We start from the raw sequence: 11971 nt of genomic DNA, 5'->3' as shown, positions 1-11971 counted from the left end.
AGAAAAAACTGGCATATCTGGACTATTTCAGAGATGCTTGAATTTATTCTGGAAGAGACAGAAATACTTGACATCTCATGTTGGACACTGGGAATATACTCTGATATAAGAGGGCAGTCACAGATCTTATTATCAGGAGACAGAGATTTAATTTAATAAATCCTTGACTTTTATGTGGCAGAAATATGTAGCAAAGCTCCGAGAAATTGAGAAACATTGTACTGGTCCAATCGTGCCTAGTGGTGATTTGAAATTAGCTAACACTGAACTTTTCAGGCCATGGAGAGTCCATCTACATAAATATCAGGGCCTCTGGATGATTGCATGAGCTCTTATCTTTATAATGGCAAAACCCCAGTAGCTGAAGCAAGCAAAGTCAATCACCAGCATAATGCAAAGGGCTCAACTCTTAACCATAGAACATAAGTATGCCTGTCTTCCTCCAAGGCCAATGACTAACTAGCCTGTAACCTGCAAGGCTCACTTCTGGACTCTTGGTAAAAAGCATGTGCATTTTTCTTCATATTTCAAATGTTCCTTTTTCACTAGGTGAAGCAATCTTTTTTTACTTTTCCGAATTCTTTTGTGACTAGTACTTTTAACCTAATAGTCAAGAAACCTCTCTGGAATGGCCTATTTTTAAAATATAAATTATATGACTACAGTCAAAACATATTTATACAGCTAGGAATGGGAGTATAACACAGTAGTAGAGTTTGTACTTAGCATTCACCTTGCCCTGAATTCAGTCTTAGAAACACCACATGCACACACACACACACACACACACACACACACACACACACACACACACACACACACACACACACACACACACACACACACACACACATACACACACACACACACACGCCACTGTCCTTTTTTAAAGTTTAATTTTATTGTCAAGGTGATGTGCAGAAGAGTTACATATGTAAGATAGTGAGTACATTTCTTATCAAATTTGTTATACCCTCCCTTATTTTTTCCCACTTTCCCTCCCACCAGCCTCCACCCACAAGTTGTACACTTCATTTCCAACATACTGTCTTATGAGTATGTTGTATTGGTTCACCCATTGTCCTTTGTCTCACTATTTTGTTGTTCCCCTTCCCTTCCCCAATTCAGATAAATGTACAAATAAGGAAGGCTGCACAAATGTGCATGTCCATCCTTGCGCAGGGCCATGCTTACCTTCTCTCTATTGTTCCAATGTTAGTATATGTGCTGCCCAAGAGAGTCCTTTCTTAAGATCAGTCATGTTAAATTCACACTCTATGAGATGTACAAGATGCTATGTCGAAAAACAAACTTTACAATTTAGGCGGGGGGATGTAGTTGTAGAGATGGGAGGGAAGGGATGGTAGGGGAAAAACAAAGGAGGAGGCAACAATGCTGGATAAGAAATGTACTCATTACCTTGCTCATGTAACTGTAACCCCTTTGTACAGTATTTTCACAATAAAGAACTTAATTAAAAATTCACATTATAACCATATTTTTGGAAGATGGATGAAAAAAATCAGTCATCATTTCCATCCATTTCCTTGCATTATAAGATACTTTAAGTAGTAAACTTGGATAGTATCCATTATGAGCTATATTTTCTTATATTCCAGCCATCTTCTATAGGGATGCATAAATTTTACTTAATCCATTAATAATATGGCTTTTAAAAATCTTTCACCTGTTGTTTATAATCTTGGCTCTTAATATTGCCAACTAGATTTTTTTTTAATGAAACTCAATATCATTAAAATTACCATTCTATAGAATTACTTTTTTCTCCTTTTATTTCAACCTTAAAAAAAATGTACTTGGAGTAGCTCTATTTGAATTTGTCCTCAGATAAAGTCAGCTTTGTCAAACAAAATGAGACCAAATATAATCTAAATGTAATCTGATCATATATTCAAGGTTAAATTAACCTTTGATTACTTGGTTTGAACAATGGAGCCTGGGCATTGAAAGTGTATTTTCCATTAAAGATCAGTCAGTCTAATGAAATCAACCATTAGCAAATCACTAGATCATCTGGAGGTTAAGGAGACCTCCAACATGAAGAGCTTTCTCTGGGGAAGGACCCAGTGTGCTGGCTGATGACAACAGGCTTCTTACAGTGCCTCCTGCACCCGAAGCCAACTACATGCCTATGTCTTCTATTTTACAGCCAAAATGATGTTATTAGTCATTTTCTATTAAGGGGGTTTTCTGTGGTTTTGGTTCACTTTTTCCCTAAGAAAGGGAGTAAGTTGAGAAGAAAAATAAGTCAGCATTTTATCTGGACTACACTTACAAAGGATAAGAGGTAATGAGTCCCTGTGGAATCTCTGCCCAACCCAGAGGCTTTATTATCACTCTCTAACCAATTGAGGACATGTATATGACCTTTAAAAAAATGTGTCATTATTTTGAAATGCCCAAGTACCTTCATATCTTAATCATACTTCATTGTACATAGCAGTAACATCTTCTCTCTTCAACCTACTTCTACTATGGCGTAGAATTGCTACTGATGGCGGACCATTCTCTTCTTTCCCAATTTTGTGTATGTTCTTTTTACTGCTCCTTCTGGCATATAATACATACATGTAATCATCAAGCTTCCACGCACACACACATACACACCGACCCTTTGCTTTCTTGCTAATAGTTCAACTTTTGTTGTTAGCCAACACTTTGCAGATGGAGTGACACTTGACTTTCTGGCTAGTAAGACATAGGAAAGATATGAGAGTGTGGCTGCCAGAGTAGATGGGTTCTTTGTTCTCTTCTTTCCATCTAAGATGCAGATATATAATGTTCAGAGTTTTAGTGGACACCTTGTACCAAGGATGCAAGGTGGAGAAACTACTATCTCAGCCAAGGACTATACTTGCCTCCAGACTTCAGGTTATATAAGAGGAAACCAATCCTGTACTAGTTAAGGCTGCCATCAAATCCATATGACTGATTTTCTCCATACATAATCTACAAAGTCACTGTCCTCTTTTTGACAAGCACTTTACAGGTTCCCATTTAATTTTTATGGACATTTAGGGTATTATTATCCTACTGGTTCAGATGAGGAAACTGAGTGCTAGATGTGGTTACCTGCCATAATCAATCAATTACTGACCACTATAGTATTGATGTTGCCACTTTTTTTATTTAACAGCTTTTCAGATGTTGCTTTATTAAGTTCATGAGTTGATTTTTTGTCTCAAAGACTCTTTAGTAGCCATAAGTTCAGAAATGTGGATGGTGAAAGAGGTGATTAATAGTTTGGGATCTTGACTGAGTAGATCTGAGTTCAACTCAAAATAAAGACTAAAGCTACTTTAGCTGCATGAGCTTGGTCAAACTCTCAGCATCTGCTTTCTTTTCTCTGAAATAGGGAGTACTAAGAAAATGGAAACTATCATGAGAATTACATAGAAAACAATGAAATGGCATGTGATCCTCGTAGACATACATTACAGAATCCATCCACAGACCTTGTCTTGAGGCGCTTACACCACTAGATCACAGTTGTTTTACTAGTAAGAACCAAAGAACCAATGAGTATTATTAGTTCTTGGAAATAAAAATTTTATTAACTGTTTGACAATAACACTTCATGAATGTTGAAGACAAATTTACCAGACAGCGAAGTAGAAAGAAAAATAATAATTGAAAAAGAAGAAAAAAAATCACATAGTGTTCCACTCACTGAAGTAGTTGAACTTCTGATATCTTTGTAAAAATAGGCAATTCCAAGAATCCTGTGCAGTCCTGTGTGTGTGTGAGAGAGAGAGATGGGGGGGGAGAGAGAGAGAGCACAACATGGGCTTTGTCTGAGATGAAGAAGCTAGAAAATAACTAGAGAGGATATAAGTTGAGTTCTAAGCCTAGATGCCACTGAACAAAAAACGAAGATTTTTTTTTAAAGAGCAAAGGAGAGTGGCAACCAGAATAAAAAAATAACTAGCAAATCAAAGACAATGCAATCAGCCTTTTATTCAATATAAAAGTCAGGGATAGAGGCAGAAGCTTTTCTATTGGGTAAAACCCTCTTAAAAATACCTAATGATTAGATTAGCAGGAAGAAAACATCCAAATACAAATTGGGAAAAAATAATTGGTGGCTCATGCCCGTAATCCTAGTTACTCAGGAGGCTGAGATCTAAGGATCGTGGTTCAAAGCCAGCCTGGGCAGGAAAGTTTGTGAACCTCTTATCTCCAGTAAACCACCAGAAAACTGGAAGTGGCGCTATGGTTTAGTGATAGAGCACTTGCCTTGAGCTGAAGAGCTGAGGGACAGCACCCAGGCCAAGAGTTCAAGCCCCACAATGACAAAAAAAAAAAAGGAAATAAAGCTATGAGCTCCATTCTGTCACATTTTATCATGCATGTGGCCTAACACTTTAAGTAAGTGATAAATGAAGCAATATGCTCTTTTTAGTGATCGTGCTGCTCACTTACAAAGGAAAATGATTACAAAGGAACAACATTTTGGAAAAGATTCAACATAAGAGAAGGAAATGGCTCACTATTAAGATTTTAATTCACTATTTCCTGATACTAAGCAGATTGACAATTTTAGTAGGTATGATGTCAGCAAGGAAGTGTCAACTCTTAAATTCTTCTTTCTTGATCTATGGATTCTTTTCTATAAAAAATTATTATATAATATTCCCTACAGGCAACTGTCTGAATGTAATATTTCTATTACTAGTCAAACCAGGACTCGACTCGCACAACACACAGATATAATGAAATCTGAATGGCTAAAATTTCTTTCAGAGGGAAAGCAGACGGTTGCCTCCTAGTGAACATCAGCTCACCTGCCAATTCTTAAGAAATTATAGAATAATGTTAAGACACTAAAAGCAATCATATATTCCTTGTTCTTTTTCCTTCTTTCTCCTTTGTACAGCATTAGCCTGCTTTCTGCGTGATATTCCAGTCCCTAAAATGACCAGTGGGTCATCAACTGATAGCTTTATCTTTTTCTGACATTATTAACTGATAACTTGCTCTTCTTAGGCCTTTTAAAAATCCTTATCCCCTCCCTTACACTTATATGACTTACATTCCCATTCTAGCAGATCTCCTATGAACACTACTTTTACTTTTGAATTGTAATTAGAAAATCTCTACATCTCTATATACTAGCATTACCTAAAAGCAAGTATCAGCTAGGAAACATTAGAAAAGCTTGCTAAGATCAAAAGAAAGCCCACGGATTGGGAGATCTTCACTAGCCATACAACGGACAAGGGTCTCATATCTAAAATATACCTGGAACTTAAAAATTAAATCCCCCAACAACAAATCCTCAAAGAAACAACTGCCCAATAAATAAGTGGACTAAAGATTTAAAGAGAAACTTCTCTGAAGAAATAAGAATGGCTAATAGACACACAAAGAAATATTCAACTTCTCTAGCCATAAAAGAAATGCAAATCAAAACAACATTGAGATACCACCTCACTCCAGTTTGAATGGCTATAATCAAGAACTCTAATAACAACAGACACTGGAGGGGATGTGGACAGAAGGGAACCTTACTGCATTGTTGGTGGGAGTGTAAACTTGTTCAACCACTTTGGAAAGTAGTATGGAAGTTCCTCAAAAGACTCCACATAGAGCTCCCCTATGACCCAGCAATCCCACTTTTGGGCATTTACCCAAATGTTTACAAACAAGACTACACTAAAGCTACCAGCACAACTATGTTTATTGCACCATTATTTACCATACCTAAGATATGGAATCCAGATGCCCCTCAGTAGATGAATGGATCAAGAAAATGTGGTATATATACACACTGGAATTCTATGCCTCCATCAGAAAGAATGACATTGCCCCATTTGTTAGGAAATGGAAAGACTTGGGAAAAAAATTATATTAAATGAAGTAAGGCCGGCCCAAAGAAACATAGGACCCATGGTTTCCCTTATTTGCAATAACTAATATGTATGAGACAAGCAGAAAAGGTCAGATAAAATGATGTTAAGTGAAATGAACCCCAAGATAAGGACAAAAGTTTTTTTTCTTTCTTGCTATTGTTTCTAATGTATTTATATTGTACCACATGATTTTTTGTTGCTTTGTATGTCCCTCCCACACGGTATACCTGTTTTCACTGTATTTGATGTTGGTATAATTTGGGGAACGGAAGGGAAATAACAAATCGTTTAAATAGGGATAGATGTATAAGACACTATGTTGAAAAACAAACTTTACAATTTAGGCGGGGGGATGTAGTTGTGGAGATGGGAGGGAAGGGATGGTAGGGGAAAAACAAAGGAGGAGGCAACAATGCTTGATAAGAAATGTACTCATTATCTTGTTCATGTAATTGTAACCCCTCTGCATAGTATTTTCATAATAAAAAACTTATTTAAAAAAAAAGAAAAGCTTGTTACTACTAAAAAAAATTAACAGGTTGAATGTGTTGGTACATGTCTATGATTCTAGCACTCAGGAGACTAAAGCAGGAAGAACATTAGTTCACTATCAATACACATATACACATACACCACATGCACTATGGATATACTAAGTAATTTGGGAAAAAGATGGCTAAGACACTTAGCATTATTCCCATGCCCAATTCTCATTTATTTGGGGGAAAACGCTGTTTTATTAAAAAGTTGTACCAAGGCTCATGCAATAGCCTTATTTTGTCAAATATTACTTTCAAAAGACCAGATGACATCATTTTGAATAATATTATGCCAATTAACTCCATCTAAAGCACCATTAAACACATATGAAAGATAAGAAATTCTGAGGGCTGGGAATGTGGCTTAGTGGTAGAGTGTTTGCCTAGCATGCATGAAGCCCTGGGTTCAATTTCTCAGTACCACATAAACAGAAAAAGGCAGAAATAGTGCTGTGACAAGTGATAGAGTGCTACAGCCTTGAGCAAAAGAAGCTCAGGGATAATGCCCTGAGTTTGCCCCAGGACTGGCAAAAACAAACAAACAAACAAACAAATAAATAAATGGTTTTAGAAGAATGGGTATGCTAAAGGCATTGTTGCATTTAATTTCACTTTTTCTGATTGGAAGTCCTACCATAATAATACAATAGACAACCAGACAGGATCCTTGACATAACGTATGGCGGGTAAGGTGACTCAGTTGAAATTAAGATCCACCCTAAGTGCCAGTACAGAGGACATAGACCAGAAAGTTGATTTACCTCCACAAATCTCACTAAAGAAAGCACTTTGAATTATTTGGAATCAAACAGTTATGGCAACAGAATGTAAATCTTTTTTTTCAGAAAAGATATTCACTGATTATTTTTTCATGAAGCTATTGGAGAATAAACTCCAGCAAAATATAAATGTAAAGCAGACAACAGAGAACTCAGAACAGAAGAGAAACTGTGGGGTTGGCAGGATGTGAAAAGCAGAGTATCAGGAAGAAAACAAACTGCAGCCAGTGTGAATAGGAGCAAGAAGATGGGGAAGCTCAGATTCAATCCTTCCAAGAAAAATGGAATGGTCTATCATCTCAACAGAGTTCTCTCAGTGAATAAACATGTTGTGAGACTAGAGATGTCAATGAGTAATGGATTTAGATATAGATTCAAAAGTTTAGATATAATTTTAAATAATAACAAATATTCAAGAAGAAATATAAAAGCTTACAAAGAAAGAAAGAAATGTAATTATATAAATAGCCTGAAAGAACAAGAATATTTCCACGGTCATGATGAAAACTCTTGGAAAGAAGTTGAATGACTTACTGGAATGAATGGTAAGGAGTAAGAAGGAAACTCAGAGCGAAAGTCATTATCTTTTCCTAGAGGAAATCAGCAGAATGCTAAATGGATGAATGAAGAGAATGTAATACACTCACTATGTAGAAGGTAGAGACCAAAACAAACTACTGAAGAGTACAAGACTGACTTCTGGACAAAGGTTGAGATGAAATGGAGATACTTTATTGTCTAAATTTGTTAGCACTATTAGGCTTCTAAAACCACATACAGATTATTTTGTTGCAAAATAATTTTAATGCCAACAATCCACTTTAGAAAAATGGAACTAAAATCAACTTTCCATTCCAATGACTAAATTCAAGGAATTCTAAAAAGATACATTTTTTAAAAGGTAGATAAAATAAGCCTGGCTAGATTTTAATATTGCTTAAATTATCTTCAGGTTAAATTTGCTAACTGAGCAAATTAAACATGGATAGCCCCCCCCCCCCAAATCTCATTTTGAATTCACGGTTTTAGCAAGCTGCTTTTCCCATTTCTGACTTTAATTCCTAATTAAAATAAAAAAAAAAACCTCTGGTAAAATATTGACAGAATGTCATTCCCTTCTGCAAAAAGACTAGAAATATTACTCAAGGGGAATTAAAAAATGTTTAGTATCTATCATGGTGATTATTAATTTATCTGTGTCTAAGGTAAGTCTTAGATGCTTTTCCCCCAAATACTTTTGTCCAGAGCAACACTGGTTCTTTTACCAAAGGAGTCATGGGTAGAAAGACTGGTCATCTTGACTTTGCCAGGCCCATTGGTACACAGGGCTCCAAAGAAACATTCCTCCTGGACAGGATAACTGAGCCCTGCTTGGCCAAAAACAATACCTATGCGGTTACACTGATTCTTCCGACTGGCCTATTGAAATGCACTGAGCCACTTGTGGACCACGGTCAGGTCTTATTCAAAGTCTGATATCCACTACCTTCTCAATAAATATTCAATGAATCAATGTACCGATTACTCAGAGAGTGTCAGACTCTTGCACAGTTTCTTTTAGACACTGACAACTAAACTTTTTTCTTAATGGTAAAGAATAAAATGCATATGTATAACTGCATGTGAATCTCTGCCTAGCACTATGTACGAAGGTGCTTAGTGAAAAAGTCAATTGCCTGCTCTTTATGCCTTCTGTCACATATCTGCCAAAGAAAGGTCAATAGAGAGAAATCTCTAGACTTCATTCACTTTCCAGAATTTTAATTCTCTTTTAATATAAATTAAACATCAACTGGGTTAATCATTACTCCACAAGCAGGAAAGTAATTTGAATTTACCACCAAGTGTCAGAGCTTCTGCATTCATACAATAAAGGAAATGATTATTGGAATGAGAATAGCAATGACCTTAAAGCAAATCATCATAGTCTATTGCAAATTTCATATACATTAGCTTAGAATCCTGTGTCTTGGGGAATCAGATACATACATATGGTTCCATTAGTAAAAAAAACATGGAGCCAGATACACACAGTTCCATTCAGTGAAACACACACACACATACACACACACACACACACACACACACACACACACACACACACACACACACACACACACACACACACACACACACATCAGTTGCTCCCATCAAAATTATAGTTCCTAAATGGTATGATCATGACACAGAGGTAGTTCTGGTAATAAATAATGCTAAAGCAATGACCTGTAACTGTGGGAAGTAGACCTAGTGATGTCTCCAAATCATATCCTTTATTCCCATGTTCCTTCTCTCAGCCTTTGAGGGTGTCTGTTACCCCTCCTACATTCAATTATGGAACAATGGCCCCCAACAGAGAGTCACTTTGTGCTGAGCCACAGGACTGATTATTGGATATCCTATCAATTTGGTTCTGTTTTAAATATGGCTTATTTAGCTTAGTGATGGTAAGTTTCAGCTGGCAAACCAACTTGATGAGTTAGTTGTGGTTATCTGACACAAGATGAGAAATAGTTTAAGGTCCATTTTGTTCTCAAAAATCAAAGCATAGTAATAGGTATTGTCTATTGAGATGGCAATTGAGGCATAAATGTGGAATACCCTCTTCCTTCCTCACTGTCCCAGACCAGTCCAGTAAGATCATATAAGTATGCATCAGATCAGATCAGTCCCATGAATAGCAAATGCACTGATGGACGAAAGCAGGTGCAAGGTACCCTGGGAGGTGGCATGACACAAGGAAAAGAACACATGCATTTGGTGTAAGCCCTGCTATTAGTGAGATGCAGGATGTTGGGCTCCAGATCGTCTGGAACTCCATGGGCTTCTTCCTCATCCTAACCCAGGAACTCCTCATAGAAGCATCTCAGGTTATGACCAAAGGCTGAATTCTTCCCATCCACTCAGCCACACCCCTGGCGAGTTTGTATCCTGGGAGGACTAGAGTGTTCTGAATCTCATTATCTCATAAAAATCACAGCAATCAAGTAAGGTCATTTTCTAATTTTAATATTTTAAGTGGAACTACAAATCTTAATTTAAAGGTGTAACATGTACATTCTACACTATTATAGTCTGAATCTGACTTAGCTTGATATTTTTAAGAATCTTTGCTTCCCCCACCAAATATTATTTATACATTTTTTACTTATAATGAAACAATTCAAATATCCAATAGCAGATATTTGGTTAAACAATGACATACTGTTTTTTGGGTCTGGTTGTGGGGCCTGAACTCTGGGCCTGGGCACTGTCCCTCAGCTCTTCAGCTCAAGGCTAGCGCTCTACCACTTGAGCCACAGCATCACTTCTGGCTTTTTTTTCTTTTTGCTTATGTGGTGCTGAGGAATTGAACCCAGGGGCTCAGGCATGCAAGGCAAGCACTCTACCACTGAGCCACCTTCCCAGCCCCAACAATGACATACTGTTGATAGGCAATACTATACAATATTTGAAACTATGTATCGATATATGGGAAAACATGGGGAAGTAAACTACATGGGAAATTAACCCTTCAGTTCCAAAAGCTAGTCAATCCTCCATATTCAGTTTCTCCATCCACAATTCAGCAAATCTCCAAAATATTCAGAAAAAAATTCCATCTGTACTCAACATTTCTTTCTCTTGTCATTATTCCTGAACTACAGTACAACTACAATTTATATAGCATTTGTAATGGTACTGTGTAATCTTAGATATGTATATGGTAGGATGTGCACAAATTATGTACAAATGCTATTACATTTTTATAAGGTACTGGAGAATATGCAGATATTAGTAACTAAGGGAATAAATCCCCCACGGCCCTAAGGGTGAATTGTATGCATGCTTAAATAACAGTTTTATTCCTGAGTTGTGAGTTGTGGGTGAACCCAATGTTTCTTAGACCTAATGAACAGGAGCAAAGGAGAGTGGTTGGGATTGCGGGTATATTTGCCCTTTGAATGGCATTCAGTAACTGTAACAGTATAAAAGCCACACACAAGTTTGTTAGTCAACAGTCTTTGGAACTATTTTAGGGGAGGAGGTTTTTGTAGTTGGCAATGTTTCTACAGCTAACTACACAATATTTTCATATACAGAGGTACTTAAAAATTCAAATAAAGCCATATCCATCAGTGAATTTCAAAAGACAAGAATTTATGACAAAGCATTTAACTCATATTATTTTAGCTAGTAGACAAACAGGGAGTGTTTTGACAAATTTATAAAATTAGTAACAAAAACATAACAGCCTGACAAATTTGAATCAAAAGTAAACAATACCAACACATATTTTTGTTACAGAGGTGTGTACTGCAGTGACCCCAAGAGCATGGTCTGGAAGGTTCATCAAGATGGCCAGAAGGGGTGTGACACCAAAGGTTTGGCCAGGGTTTCCTAAGGAACATCACTTCATTGCCCAAACAGTCTTGATACCCACAGTTTATGTATTCAGGGATGAAAACTAAACAAAACATTAACAGAATGTAGGAGAGGCTACACAGATGACCAATGCAGAGAGGATGAAAACAGATCAGACAAGAAACTCATTAGACATGCCAGGTCCTTGTTAAATGCCAGCAGTAGAGCTAGGAGGGTGACAACAGCCTGGATTCCTGCAAACTGAGAAGAGTTGCTTGTAGAGACACCTCTGAGCCCGCTCACTTGCAATAGTCCTGGAGGGTGAACCTGTATGTATCTATCATGTGCTCAGTACACGACATTCATAAAAGAACCATATATCACATATTTTGTAACTGAAGATTCAGAGGATGGATGATAAGTAAACTAATCTAAA

General features: G+C 36.9%; 1 non-coding gene across 1 annotated transcript; it reads right to left on the bottom strand.

Moving 5' to 3' along the window:
* Nucleotides 1-1136: 1136 nt before the first annotated feature.
* LOC138834931 (U6 spliceosomal RNA) lies at nucleotides 1137-1243 on the bottom strand. Its single transcript, XR_011374300.1, has one exon. It is a non-coding gene; the product is annotated as a U6 spliceosomal RNA (small nuclear RNA).
* Nucleotides 1244-11971: the final 10728 nt, after the last annotated feature.

The sequence above is a fragment of the Dipodomys merriami genome, unplaced genomic scaffold (assembly GCF_024711535.1).
Source record: "Dipodomys merriami isolate MVZ:Mamm:240054 unplaced genomic scaffold, mDipMer1.0.p SCAF_1, whole genome shotgun sequence".
Taxonomy (NCBI): domain Eukaryota; kingdom Metazoa; phylum Chordata; class Mammalia; order Rodentia; family Heteromyidae; genus Dipodomys; species Dipodomys merriami.
The sequence above is the reverse complement of the archived record's forward strand: the minus strand, read 5'-3'. Positions and strand labels throughout refer to the sequence as shown.